Below are 16,029 nucleotides of genomic sequence, written 5' to 3' on the forward strand. Positions count from 1 at the left end.
AATCAGACGGTTTTTCCTATCTGTGGCTATCCACAGTAGAAAAGGTCCACAAGAGAGGCACCTTGCTCTTTCTCTGGTAATAAATTTAGCAGCTTGAGATGGAGGGAAAAGGACACAGATTCCTGAGACTGAAAGTAATCAACAGTGGTTGATATTTCTCACATTGTTTTCCTAAATACAGTGAAGAGAAGACATAGGGGTGGCATTGTCCTTTTTACCCTTCTTAGTATAGATCTCTTATTTCCTAAACAAGGACAATATATTTAAGCACAGCAACTCTTTCAGCAGTTGGAATTGAATACCATTGAATACATTGACCTTTACAAAGATTTAAAAATAACCTTGGATGTTGTCTTGCATTAGTTTTCATTATTATTCAATTGCATCTGATGAGCTGGCAGTAATTTCCACTTCTGGTTGCTATTGTTTCCTGTGGAACAAACACCTTCTCATATCTACAGGGCAAGCTATATATGGAAAAGCGTACCAAAAACTCTCTGCTAAAATTCAGAAGATAAAACATATCAGTACAGTGGATGTCTTGGGCATTGGTCAGGCTAACTTTTCACTCTCACACCCACTATACAATTTATACTATTTTCTGCTCATTTTTTCTCTTTTTCTTATGCTTCCCAATATTCTAAAGTGATTAAATACTGAGATGGATTTTCTACATATGTGACAATTCAGCATGTATTTCTGGAAGAAAACAGCTGAAAACAATTACAACTTTCACAAATTTTTTTTTAAGGGTTATCATCAGAGCATATAGAACAGGCTTGCTGTTTATCAACATTCATATGGGTAACACCTGTTTTCTCACCTTCTACTCTACCTAAAATTGCACCACAGCTTATCAAAGTAAGTTTACTCTTCAAGACAATGAAATGTATTGCTCTGACTTACTCATTAGCCAATTAAATACCTTCAAGGATCAAGGACTGAACAAACTTGCTGTATTTTTAAAAACACAACACAATGTAAGAACATCAAGAAGATTTCTGCATTATTCTCATTGCAACAAAATTCAGCTATAACTTATAAAACATAACATTCTTCTCAAGCCCATGACAGCACCCCTTCAGTGTCGATTCCTGCCTGGAAATCCCATCTCAGTAGACAGATGTTCAAATACTTAAGTAACTGGAAGTCAGCAAAGCTTGGTCAAACAGAAACACAACTCAAAATAAGCTGTCTCAAAGTCCTTGTTGGAATCCTCTCAGGTGGTCACCCACAAACACACTGAAGCATGGTACTTTGGTATTTACAAGGCTTGTAGTATGGTACAGCAAAAGAGGCTTTTAATTAGGTTTGGAACTGTTATAACTTTCATGAGGCAAAGTCATCTTTTTTGAGTCAGCTGTACTATTTGGGGAGAAATATATGGTAACAGAATGTAGCTTCATGAATGCAAATCCATTCACAGCCTGTCTAAAATCCTTGGTAAAAGGTGTGATAAATAGCTACGTACATGTATATTAAAAAGAGAATAAATGCAGAAAGCGCTAGATTTTTCCATTCCTTTTTGTTTGTTTTGTTTGTAACTCTTAAGTAAGAGTAAAAGGCAGAAAACACTAGTTTTGCTTAGTCTGATAGCATACATTGCAAGGATGAGGGATGAGAAGCAATGATGGTTTCAAAGTCATATTTACTTCCCTGGTGTAAACATAAAAGAAAGTGAATGCAAGTAAATAGGCTCTCATCCACCTACAGGGGCCCCAGTACTGCGTTCTGACTTCAGCAAGACTTTTGCAAACAACCCTAATTGTCTGCACTAAGACCTTAATAGATCCCACAGGTATTGATTAGTCTTGAATCAGCAAAGCTATCTTATGGTTTCGGCACATTCTCAAACAGGAGAGTTTCAAACAGAAGTAAACATTAATTTTTATAAACTACTCTGTATTAATAATGCATTACTCTGCAGTCAGTGACCTAATAATTCTTTTCTAACTCTTATTGTGATGATGTGAAACTAGTAATAAAAACTTCACCTCTGCCAACAGTACTCAGAAAAGTAATTTTTCCTCTCAAATCTCCTTTCTGGAGATTTGAGAGGAAAGCAAGTCCAGCTACTTGCTTTAATATTCCATATGGAGAGAAACCTATGTCTTTTTGCTTGCATCTTGCCCAGAAGAGAACATGGAACAGTCAGGTGGGAGAAGGCCTTTCTGAGAACCCCCTTTTCCTGTATTTGAATAATGATCACACACTATCACAAAGATGTTCTCTTCTTTGCAGCTACAAAATACATTGAAATAAAAAAGCTCCATTCAAGTACAGGTTCTCATGCTGATGCCAGTTGCATTGAAGACCACTCTTTGCTCCACCTGTTTTACTGCTCTCTCAAATGTTCCCAGAGATATACACATTTTTCCCATACTTCTCAAATTGCACAATCAAGACTAGTTAACAACCCAAAACAAATCTAACAGACAACCATAGTATCAGTGCCTTGCCAGGTACAATTCAGGCTTACACCACCTAACAAACAAATCTACCACAATCTATCAAACAACCCCATTTCTAGGTTTTGTCAGCAATTCACGGCCATCTAATTCCAATCTACTATTTGTAGATTCTGCAAATATAACATTGTCTTTTCGTAAAAATGTGTTTATGCTTCACATATATTTAATTTGATGAGATTCTCTACAAATATTTTCCAGTATTATCCAGCCCCTAGGTTCCTGGTACACTGAATAATGTTCTAGCTGAATATGTAGAATCATGCAAACAAGGACATTTGCAACTCTAACAAATTTTTCAGAAGTTATACTGTACCTAACAGTTTTTGTTAGGAATATTTAAGTATTGCTGCATCTTGTAACTACAGCAAACAAAGATTACTGACCTGTCTTAGCTAGAAGTTACTTTGTATGATGCAGAGCTGCATAAGCATGTATCAAGGCTGTTTCGATAAGGAAGCATGGAAATACAGAGACAACAGAATGCTTTCTCGTGGGTCTGCAGCTACATTTTTCTCACTTTCTATGCAACACCTCAAAAATGTGTGCATAAGGTTATAGTCACAAATCTATGTTTTGACAGATCTAACTTACAAAGCAGCATAATGCTAGAAAACTCATCTAGGTTGTGCTTCATCTGAGACTTCAGCTCATCTATATGCTAATTCAAACTGGATGTGAGTTGGATTCTTCCAAACACTGTGCTCCTAATATCCTTTTAACACATAATTTAATAGCATGATTTGGGGACAGGCAGTAACGTCAGTGCGTTGTGTCATTCTGTGAATCTGTTGATTGCTTCTTTCAGGGATACTGCATCAAGCGTTGGCTTTTCAGCAGAAGGACAGTGAGGCCTGTCAGGCTGTTCTGGCTCGTGGTGCCACTTAGCCACATAGGTAACTCTGAAGAGCATTATTTAACACTTCACAAATGCTAATATACAATAATAAATGACATGGACATGGTAAAGAGGTATCAGGAAGTGCCTATTTTTATACTGCCAACTGAACCACTTATCACTGAAATGTCATTATTTGCATGTGAAACTCTCTAACACTTGTTATAACTATTGACTTGCAGACCTTTGTAGCATAGGAAAATGAACGAATATACCTATGCCCACGTCTGTGAAATGAACTCAATTGCCACTAGAAATGACCACCCAAACAGGACGCATTTTAATCCACACCCAATAAAAACAAAACAAACAAAAAAAAAAAAAAAAAAAGGAAGAAGTGATTTGCTTTTAAGTATCACTTCGTGACAAGAAGCTGATATAAAGATGCTCTTAAGTGTTTGATATTTTTAGATTCCATTTTCTTTGCAAAGATAACCTACATTGGCTCTTAGCAAAAGTTTCTTGGGGAATTAACTTGTATTTATTTTAATGTGTTTTGTGTGCACGCGCTTTAAAGGCACATTTAAAGGCAATTATTTGCAGAAGTGCATTCATTCAGTTCAGACTGGATTTTACTGAAGTGTTCTCTCTGTGACAAATAATTTTATGCCATTATTTTGCACTACTGTCTAGCCACTAACAATCTCACTTCATTTTTTGCAGGTAAATATCCCCACAAGCACATTGCACATACGTATGGTATTCACATACATTCATTCACTGCTCTATTCATATAGAGCAGACCTACATGGGTCATCTCCTGTCTATCTTACCTATATACCACAAAACATGGTGTATAAATGCTTGATCTGTATTGATGTGACACTTGATATGGAAAAAGTCAGGGTTGGTTCGTCTGTACATTAGGCTGCTCTCAGTGACACAGCTCACACAGGCTGAAATCCTGGCAGTCACACACAGGAAACAAATGCTTGCAATGGGTGTTGATGCAAGAACTATAGACATAAACCAAGAACAACAGAAAGGAGAGAAATGTCTTTGGAACATCCAGGCCCAAACTGCTTTGAAAACAAACATAAAATACCCTTATGGATTGATTAGTGCAATACATAACTCATTAAAAGGCTACAAAGGAATTTATAGACATTTTTACTATTCTTATACTATCTGTAGATACTGTACACCTCAGTTAAGCTATAATAAACAGTGATATTACTTTAACCTTTTTATTCCCCCAGCAACAATAAGGTAATGAACCTCAAACACCCTGTAGCAAAACCTCAGCTGTAGAAACTATCAGATGCCATTCCCACTGCTTGGGGCCAAAGCTGACGGAACCATAACACAATCAATTAATAACATCTTTGTGTGATGAGCCAACAGCAATGTATCTGCATTTATATCCTGCACTATTTCAAAGATTCATGTACAGAACTCCAACTGATATTACTTACAAATTAAGTTTTCATACAAGTTTGACAAAAATCAAAGGAGAGGTTTCCAATGATTTCAAAATCCTGCATAGATACCTGTATCCAAGGAAATGGGTGGTTTGAAATTAGTAAGTTAGTGTCTTGCTTGCTTAAATACTAAAAAGACAGTAAAAACCACTTGAGCAAAACTCATCAAAAGTACAGAAAGTTAATATACAAGTCAGAAGGCCAAAACATAATTCCTGCAGTAGTAACAAGGTATAATCAATCATGATTTTCATTACTATCTCAGTTGCTACCTCGTCTGTCAGAACATGGTTTCAGGCACATTTTGGTTGTTTTATAGAACCAGACTGATACAGTGAGAATGTTCTTATGACGATCAATCAGTAGCACTGATCCCCAGTGACTGGCTGTTGCTGATTCATAATATTAGCATACAAGTCTTCTCATCAAAGCAGGAGTATCAAAAGAATATTCAGGCTTAGCTATGACAAAGAGTTAAAAGGCTGATAGGAAAAAAAAAAAAAAAAAAAAAAAAAAAAAAAGTCAACCTGTTCCTCTACCACAGGGGGAAAGCCCTGTGGGCTAAACAAAGTAAATGCTATTTTGTTTGAGCTAGGCCTCAGATATGAAGAGCTGGTAGAGAGCTTTACTAGATTGGAGTCTACTTCAGTACATGCCTGAACCTGGTTAAGGGCACCACCAGGTTGAACCACTGTTGCAGGATACAGCACACGTGAGAAACATCCGCAATTAATTTTGATATGTACTGCAGATAGCCAAATGACCACCTGAAAAAAACAGTTTAAACAATGAATCACAGGCTGACTATTTGCCAATATGTAAAATGTAGCAGTTATTGGCTACTGAGCACTACATCATCCATTTAAATACTAGATTATCAAAAAAAAAATTTAAAGAAGTTTCATATAGTACTTATTTACTTCTTGTGGCAATTTCTCTGACCTTCACTTTGTGAATGTAAGTCTGAAAGAAAGTCTTGGAAATATCCATGAAGGTTAAAATCCATATCCTGCTAGAAACAAGAACACAGTCAATATCAAAGACCAGATGTAGGAAATGAATTATACATAAGAAAAGGAAAGCCAAACGTTGGTTTCAATGCATGGGCCAAGCCTTCAGGCTGGTATAAAACTCATGCAGAAAAAGTTTTTGTACAGAGAAAGGTACACTACTAACTCTTTAAAAATAATGTTACTATATGGTATTTGTAGCCAATCCATCCATTTCAAGAGAGTCATCCAAATATTCTATTACTTATGCCTTGCTTACAGCAGAACATACTTCAATTAGGGATGAGTTAAAGGAATAAAACCATTCAAAAATGCAGTTAATTGGCAGAAAGAATAAGGTACTCTGGAACAAGTCACTGCATAGATAAATATCCTCTCAAACTATTGATGGTGGATATCCTACTACAGGAGAAATCTCTTCCCTTGTCATTTTCCTTTTGACAGCTACATCAAACTACTGGAGGCACAGTGAGACATCATGGGGTTCACGTATCAAAAGCATGTGAATGCTATGCGGCTGAGTACCTCATCATCCAGAGCAGACAGCTCTGTTTTAGGAGAGCTGACACCCTGACAGAAACACCAGCAGTGTGGAAGAAACAAGTTAACCCAGTGAAAGCAGAGAATGATGAGGTCAGCAGGATGACGATTTAGAAGACCACGGAGAAACAATTGCCCTGTGAAGAGTTCACCCCAAAACAAAGACAGACAGGCACATGCAGCAACCTTCTTGGTTTTGGAACTTCATCTGCTGGTTGCAGTGAGGATCTGAGATACCACCTCCTCTCCTCCTCCACAACTCCCCCGTCTCCATTACCCAAACTACTGCAAACTTGCCAAGCACAGGGATTCCTGCCATCATGATTTCTGAGACAAGCTGAGTCACACACAGGTTTCATCTGGCCTGAGACACAGTGACGACAAAGCCAAAGGAAGAAAGCAGGTCACACTAGTCTCTGTTACAGGGATTTCCTCCAGATCGTGTGATACAGTATGCTCCTGTATCTGCACATAGAAGCTCAGTTAACTGGCCCAAATGAATGTATTGTCTTGAATTGTTTTCTGGAAGAAATCCTTTCAAATCCATTACCACTGTCCAAGAAAACTAACAACTATACATTCAGAAAATACGCCATCAATATATTTATACTCCCACATAAATATTTTTTCTGAACATAAACTTTTCAAGATGGAGAAGCACCATCATGAGACAACAACAATAGAATTATTCCCTCCTACCTTGGTGATATAGCAATTTCTGCAGTCAATTAAAATTGTTAGCATCAGAAAAATATGAAGGGAAGCAGTGAAAAACCAAACCATGAAGGAAATCTTGGCTAATAAATATCAGTATATCAACATGAAAAGCCCACTCGGGTTGCTACCAAAAATCCAATACGCATCCACAATTATCAAGTAACTATCCAGTGATATTTCCTAGACAAATAGGAAGAAAGGGAAAAGAATAAGACTCCACTGTCTACATTACCTAGGTACCTTTATGAAGACACAGCAACATTTTAAGTGCAAGCATTGCTCAAAGTTAGTCAAACAAATACCTGTATCTTGGTGGAAAATTCACCAAGAGTCAAACAGAATGCAGTAATACTAAAGCACAGACTATAAACAGGATACCAACAAAAACTGGAAGAACTGCCCGTGGCAGAGAGTAATTTTTTCTCTAAGCCCTTCTTATATCAAAGTTAAATTCAACTCTACATTTGAAAAGAAGATGACAGAGTTAGCAAAAGCAGATGCACTGCATCTTCACAGGAATCTTGCAGAGCAGGCAACACGAAGCTAGTAGACACATTAAAATGAAAAATAGATCTCAGCTTCAAAGGAAAAAGAATCACTCTCAGATTTACAATAATACTGTCATATAACATCCATATTTAAAGAAGACAACATAAAAGGAATCAAAATACATTTCTTGAAGTATAATGGGCTTTAGTCTTTTAGCCTTGGATGTGGAGGGAAAAAAAAAAAAAAAAAAAAAAAACAGAAATAAGAGGCAAATGATATGAAGCTCTGACTACCTTAGAAAAGGTGGTCCACCAGTTTTAAAAACTTTTCTCTGGCTGAGAATATTTAAGCTATGCATTTATCAAAGTACCTCTGAACATAGCTTAGAGTCTATGGAGTTTGCTTCAAACAGAATAGGCACTTTGAAGCTGCCAGTGGACCGTGTTGCTTATCTACACGAAGACTCACTACAAAGCCCAGGAGAGGGCTGCTGTTACCTCCTACCTGAGTGCAGATTATTAAGCATGTCCTTGACAGAAATTGTCTGTGTAAGTGACTTTTAGCTTTCAGGAACTTAGCCAAACTGAGAAGTCATCCTACAGACTACAGGGTGGGACAAAGAAATGATAGCTCTTTGAATTTTCTTCAAACCTAACTCTTGAAGAGATATTTGATAACCCTGAGGAACACAAATAAAAAGTCAACTGATTGTACATTCCAGCACTACTCATCTACACTGCCTTTCTCATCTTCTTCCTTCTGGAGTCACAGGTTGAGATACATCATACCAGAAAGATAGGAAGCATCCACTGGTTTGCATGGTTTATCCTTCTCTTTCCTCCTCCTCAGCAAGTGTATTGTGAAGTAGGCTGTGACATACTTGGACAGAGGATTAAGGTCTGTTTTGTTAAGATATGAAGTTACTACAGGCACATAGGATTTTCTGTGATTATTCAAACAATGTCATGAATGCTAACTTGTGTCTAAATGGTTCAGATAAGGACTAGTTCCAGAGGTTTTTACTGTATCTGTCCTGAATCACACTAGGAAGATGCCTATTTCAGACACTTGATATTCAACCCAGTATAAAGTTGGTACTCAGTGCATTTTCTCACACTTCATAATAAGATCAAATGTCTAGAGTAAATATTACAGAAAATAACGATAAGACAAAACAAACAACAAAAAAGTGCTGATTTACCTGATATGATCTTGAACTTCTGGTTTGCCAGTTCATTCAAAGAGGGCATTTTAAAATACCATTACATCTTTACTTGGGGTAGAAAACTGCTTTCTTAACCTAGTGAGGATTCTGATATGTCAGATCTAATACAGACCTGGCCTTGTTGCAAACCTATGTCAGAATGCACAAGGCTATCTGGGGAACTGACATTTCATTAGCAGCTGGTTTAATTCCATGTGTGCAAAAGGCACTCAGCAAATTTAAGCCATTGCAATGATGACTGCTCTTGCTACACTAGTCTAACTGTTACAGTTCTACATAGCAGATGCACTGGAATTATCCCTCAATGTGTGTCCTTTTATGTCTCACAAGCACTTTAATTTAATGGAGCAAATTTTAAAAGCCTACGTGTCAATTTGAAAAGCCTGTCCCCACCCCATTTTTTAAAATCCAAAAACAACAAAAAAAATGGAAGCCAAGGACAGACCTGATACAGCTCCTCCGCAGACAATGCAGGTTTCACATTAACTCATCAAGAAGAATTTGACTTACAGTTGTGGTTGTTTTGTTTCCATTCCTCCATCCCCCTCCTTGCCCATGTCAGATTCAGTTCATTTCTTGAAATTTAACCTTGAGAAGTTGTTTGTGTGGATGTGAATAAGATCTCTCTGGCTATGAGGGGATTCACGCTTCCTCTTTTCAATTAAAATACTGCAGAACCAAAGGCAACAAAACCAGGCAAGTGCACTAGTACCAATGGGCAGCACACATCGGCAAAACACTATTTGAATTCAATTTAAAAGATATAAAAAAAAATTTGAAGTTTACTCCTGATCTAACAGAAATCAAGTTGAATTGCATTTTGACACCATCTCCCAGTACACACACACACACAAAAGGAAGATACACAGACTTAATTATGAACAAAGTTAGCAAGGCAAAGTAAAGTGATAAGGATATGTTTTTTTTTCTCTTTATTGGGAAAGAAAAAAAATTTTTTTTTTTGGTCTTTGAGGTAATTTGTCAAATGCATTATATTAGAACAATGTTCTTTATCGCTTCTTGTTTTTGGTATACCAGAGGTTTATTATATTCAAACCTTTTAAGTCATACAGATTGAAGATAAATAGACATAATGGAATTATGTTAACATATTATCTCGAGAACAAATATGCATTTCTTTTCATTTTCCTTTTGGATCCACTATTTTTCTTCTTTAATCCAGTAAAGCACTTGGAGAAAGATGTCTGCTTCCTTAAATATCTTATTTCTCTATCCCCAGTAGATTTAGTGAAACAAGAGCTACTGCTAGTAGGAAACAGAATGACTAACAAATTACAAATAGAATAAAACTATGCAGTACAAAGAAACATATTATATGATGCATGTATTACTTGATTCTCCAGGGGCTTTCTCTAAAAACATATCAACAAATAAAAAAAATTTGCTTGTTTTGCAACCAAATAAAGACAAATAATATTGAGCTACATGTTCAGTTCCTCAAATTAACAAGTTCACTTACCAGCTGAGGACCTAACTATCTAACTAAGATAACAAACGAAAACAAATTGATGACTAGCAATGCATGTAACAATAACAACAGACTAGCCATGATACATGTACATCTCCTGGTATATTTCAAAACAACTGAAGGTTATTTTTCTTTCACTGGAAGGTGTTAATGGCCACTATCAAGGAAAGCTTTGATCTATACATGATTAGAGACCAAGTTCAACTCAATTAGGTGTGCTAAGAACTTCCTTTCTAGCCCAGAGGAACAATGAAGTCTTCTGCAGCAGAGAGACTAAAACAGAGCTATTTTTTTCTTCCCTTTGGTACTCTGTATCCATGTTAAAATGTCTGTTATGTTATTTATCTAAAGATTCAGACCACCTTACAACCACACCTCCCTCACGCAAAACTCTTGCTGCTCATATAAACAACTGCAAGGGAGCAGAGAGCTATCGGAGATAGCTCTGAGAAAGAGAAATTAACTGTGAAGCAGACCTGAAGCCATGAGCCTGAAAACCTCCCTCAGCTAAACAGGGGAGCATTAAGGGAACAACAAACATAACTCTTCAAGGCCCCCCCAAACTGTTTTAGTAACAGCTAAATTTGATCAGTAGTGGCACTTTGCATTTTTCAGCCACCTGCCTACAAAGCATCTCCAACCAGCTTACAAATAACATTTCAGGACCACAGCTCTCTGGTGAAACAGTGGCAATGTCTGTTTCGTCCCCCTCCATTACAGATAAGTGAAACATCACACAGACAGATGGAAGGCAATCCAAAGGACTTGCAGACATGCTTTAAGTTAGCCATGCATTTAACCTCTTTAATGATAAGTCTGTCAGAAGATGGGAGTCCAGTTCCACTTCTCAGTCACAGCATGTGCTTGATATATACAAAGTTATTAAAAAGCTGTTCCATTGATTCGTATCAGAGGTAACTGTTAGCCAGACAAGTAGTTTCTCTGAACATAAATGGCACTACTTACACAAACAGTCAGGTGTACCAGCAGACAAGGACTGATGCAATTTAAAAACAACAGGACTCCTCACGGGTAAGGCATCCTGAAACAAGCGTTGATAAAGCAAGCAAACAACTTTCTGAAGAAAGTTGCTTTCTAACTTCAAAGAGGTATCTGAGTTTGCAGATGAAAAAAATGTATATGGAAAAAATGTAGATGAAAAAAATAAACCCTTGGGTTTATTTTTGACAAATCAGAATTTTCAAAAAAGTCCCAAGGGTTTATATAATCGTGTATCAATACACTTAAATGAAAGAGCATCTGCAGTCATTCATATGTGAATTTTTGCATTTGTTTAACTAACAAGGAGCTATTCTGCTACTGCATCCTAGAAAGCACTTAAATTTTCATGGAAAATTTACTGATTCTTCAATAAAATTGACTGCTGGAACTGAAGGTATAGAAGCAACATGCTTGTCACCACAGTGGAAAACAAACAATAGTGCTTATCACCTTCACAGTGCTTTATACTCAATGCCTGATTTAAGCTTGAGTATTCCAGTTGCTAGTCAGAGTATCTATTAGAGCAATTGTGCAGCAAATTGTTAAGAAAACGATGTTTCTTCCATATGCACAGTCTTTGCCAGCAGAGGTCAACAATTAGTATACAGATCTATTATTAATTTTAATTAATTTCTAGAAATAATATTTGTGAATGCTAGTATTCACTATTTATGAGATGATATTTAATATGTGAAGTAGTCCATCTGGCATACATCATAAATTACACAGTAAATTTCTAGCTCACGACTTGAAGAGCATATGCCTTAGAATAGATTGTGTGAAATGCCATATACACTAGTTGGAAATTCACCCTTTATTAATATTCCCTAATTATTTAAAACTTGCTGTGTATGAATTTCCCTGCCAGCAAAATCACGGAACATATGCAGAAAGCAAAAACAAAGAAGGTGATGGTAGTTTCAAAGCAAAACCTTTTGAAATTCAAAACATGATTCATGGAGGGGAAAAAAAAAGTAAAAGAAATAAAAAAAAATAAAAATCACAGAATTCAACTACTTTATAGATTCAGACAAGGCAAAACGCAGGAAAGATGAGGGAGCACAGCATCTGAGAACACGCAATGGCTCCAGAATGGACACATATTGAGCCAGAATTAGAAACAATTTGTCATTCCCTCTCTCTTCCCTAACATAAAATTGCCGTTTTCTCCTACAATACACATGTGGAACTCAGACACCCAGTTATTGTTAAGTTTGTTTTGTTTTTCCATGCATAGTTAATGCAACCTTGTTTATAGAGAGAAATCAACTCCCTCCAGGTATGCCTAACTTTTCAGTAGCATTCATATTACATAGCATTAAGCCTTTAAAAATACATTGCAAATATCCTGTGACTATGTAAGGAACAGCCAATCTGATGAAAAGTACAAAAACTCGTGTTTCTGTAAACGTTTAAGCATGCACGTACTCTTGTCCACCAAAATAATTCCATTATGGATGCTCAGGGTCATCTAGACAGACGCATCAGTCAAAACTCAGAAAAAAACAGAAGCAACAGATGAGCAGAGATACCATGCTAATGTCCAAAACATGCCACAGAAATAAACTACACCACACACAAGTTTTTTACAAAATTAAATTTTAACTTTTTTTTTTTTCCATAAATATCTTGCAAGAACAGATATCTAAGTCCTCTCCTTGATAAAAGCTTTTTGATAAGTACATGGAAGGGACTACAGGGAGACCCAGCAATGCCTGATCCACACACCCCACTGCTGCTGGAAGGCTCAGCCCCGTGGCACCGCAGAAAGGGCAGCCAAGGCAGCAGACTGCAGGCAGCTTGCTTTGTGCCACCCAGCTTTATTTACTCTTTCCAACGTGCAACCCAATAGCCATATTAAACTCCAGAAAAACCAATTAGGCCCTCTGTCACATGGTGTAAATCAGAAGTCATGCCATATAAAGAAAGGACAAAGGCAAAGGCAAACTCAAAGGTAGCAGCTGCGCTTGCCACCTGAAAACAGCATTTTAATTTTGTTTATGCTCGGCTACAGACTTGGCCACCTCTGAGAAGTGTTGGCTCAGTATGCAAATGTCAGTGCTCTCCACTCCCCAGCTCCTTTTGGTCTGTGCTCTCCACATCCAAGCAGGTACCTGTTCATTTAGATGAGTTAATACAGATCAGTCCTGTTGGGTGCTAGAACTCGTTCAGAGAAAACATCATTTGCAAACGTGGTCCTATGCAACCTGCAGATGTAATGCACAGCATAGACTTCCTGTTATATTCTTAAAGATAAGCATGATGGTTCACAGAATTATCCCCTTTTCCAGTCTAACCCGTGGTTGTCATGTGCAGGAGCTACTTGTATCCTAACAGGCTCCCCATTCATTACTTTGCAGGGAGCAGACAGTAGTTTATCTGAACAACAGTTTCTTAATTGTTCCACCATTAATCATCTACACAGCACATTCCCTCCGTTGTGGTCAATAGCACTGTCACAGAGACCCAGCTTAATTGAGTAGATATCGATGGGCTTTTTGTTTGAACTGAGACACGCAGAAGTGTTTCCCAAGCACTGTGCTGCGATCAACATCTGTGTTTTTCAAAATCCCACAATTATTTTCTTTCCGTGGCATAAACTAACAGGCATCACTTGGACCGTGCCTTCAGTTCCACTGTTCCTTTGCTCCACCACCTCCTCAGGCACGCTGATCGCTGATTTCTTACATGTGAGGACTTCAGGACTCACTGACTGTTTAGGATGACTGTGCAACACCAAAGACAGAACTTTGAGGAAAGATGTGGAGCCTTAGACATATAACTTGATTTACCAAACAAACTTCTTTGTTTTTGTACTGTCAAACTTGTGTCCCTTCCAGACCACTTCATGTACCAGTTCTAACATCAATTTTGTGAAGCTTGCTTGCCAGCCTCTCAGTACAGCATTATGCCGTCATGCATCCTGTCCCATACAACACCCTGGGGGACAGGCATTAATCATCTTGATGCACCCTTCAGTGCTGAGTGAGGAACCTGTGCCAAAGCACAAATCCTGTAGCTGTCTCAAGCTTATTTTACTTTGAGCCTTAGCAAATGAAGATCAAGTGATGCATTTTAAAATCAAAGACCAAAGGTTTAGCTAAAGACAGACTAAAAGAATGTAGTCTTTCCTTTGCACTCTTATGTGCCCGTAGGGCTCCTGCCACCTACCTGCCTGCTCTGAGGCTTTATTCTGACCCTCTCTAGTTCCCCTACCTATTTTCAGGAATGCTGTTCTTGTGCAGATTCTCACCTTGTCAGTCCAATTGCCTTTTTCTTCTTACACCCATGTGCTCCACATTAAAGTGAGCATAAATGGACTCCTCCTATGGCTCATGGGAGCCTCTTTCTCACACCAGGTATCACCTCTTGCTCTACTGGTGAGCACTTTGTGCAGTGCCACCCCATCTCCCTGCCATTCCTGCACAGAGCCTGGGGTGGGAGCTGTCAGGTGGTCGCTGGAAGGCAGTGAGCTCAGAAAGCTGCCTGCTGCATGCCCAGAACTAGATGACAAAATAAAATGATGACAAAAAATGGCAAATGACAAATTGAAAGGTACAACAGGGAAACAGACCCCTACTGACCTCTGATAACAGTGACACATCCAACTTCACTTTGCACCTCTGAAAGTACCTGATGTAAGTACACAAGCACTAGCACAAGCTATGGCAGGCCTTATTCTCAACAATTAAAAAATCCTCAAACTGTGCGCATCTCTCATGCCAACAAAGAAAAATTAGAAACACGATATTATGCCCGCTCAACACTGCCTATTGAAAACCAAGCCACAGTGGAGTTGTTCCAGAGCTAAGCTGTCCTGACAAAGTAACATGAACAAATAATTAGCCAGCTTTTATTGAGCTGTGGTTTTTAGAATCATTTTCTACTCTCATGTGGTCCTAATCAAGAGATGGGGTGGGGAATGCCAGCAAACACCAGACTCAGGAGACTAGTCAGTATTTGGATGGGTAAAGCACTGCATTTCCCAGCTTCGCATTCAGTGACTTTCAGTGGCTCAGCTCCATCTGATGTGCAACTCTATTGACTGCGATGGTTCCCAAGGGTTTACCCAGGGATGCATTTTGCTCAAAAGGATTAACTTGGAAGGGGAACTTCCCTCTGAAACAAGTAAAATAACAGAAACAGTGACACAGAAATCCTATTAGTGGTTCCTGGCATAACTGATTAACAGGCTGAAGACAACCACTTGCTCATAGTATGTTTACTAAAACCTAACAGTTGCTTCTTTCCTAGTACGTAGGCACTGATCCTTGTGGTGGAGGAACAGTACTTTAATCACCTTCAGGAGCAAGGGGGGACCCAAGGGCTTTTTAGTCAGCAGGTTCCAGATGGATGCGATCAAAATCCACAGGTGGTTCCAGGAGGAGGCATCTAATGCATGGTAGTGAATAGGAGTTAAAAGTGAGCTATTGAAGCGTGCAATCTGAAACCGATTCAGAGCAAGAACCTGCTAATGGACTGCCCCATCTGTAGGGCCAACTGATGCTGTAATTTTAAGAAGTGAAACAGCTCAGTGTTCATTAATGTATACAGGATTTTTCTGAAGTGGCATTTAGATTACGAAGCATCATCAGTAAAAATTTGCACAGATAACTACAATCTTTTATGAAAAAGGAGGTTCTGCATTTTCAAAATGTCACAGAACAATCCTTTAAAAATAAAACACTAAGCAAGTAATATACAGTAAGCTTTCTTCAAAATGCTGAAAATTAGGCTACAAATACTTAAAAATTACTTTATTCCATTGCA

This window comes from Aythya marila (genome assembly GCF_965140915.1).
Source record: "Aythya marila genome assembly, chromosome: 9".
NCBI classification, from domain to species: domain Eukaryota; kingdom Metazoa; phylum Chordata; class Aves; order Anseriformes; family Anatidae; genus Aythya; species Aythya marila.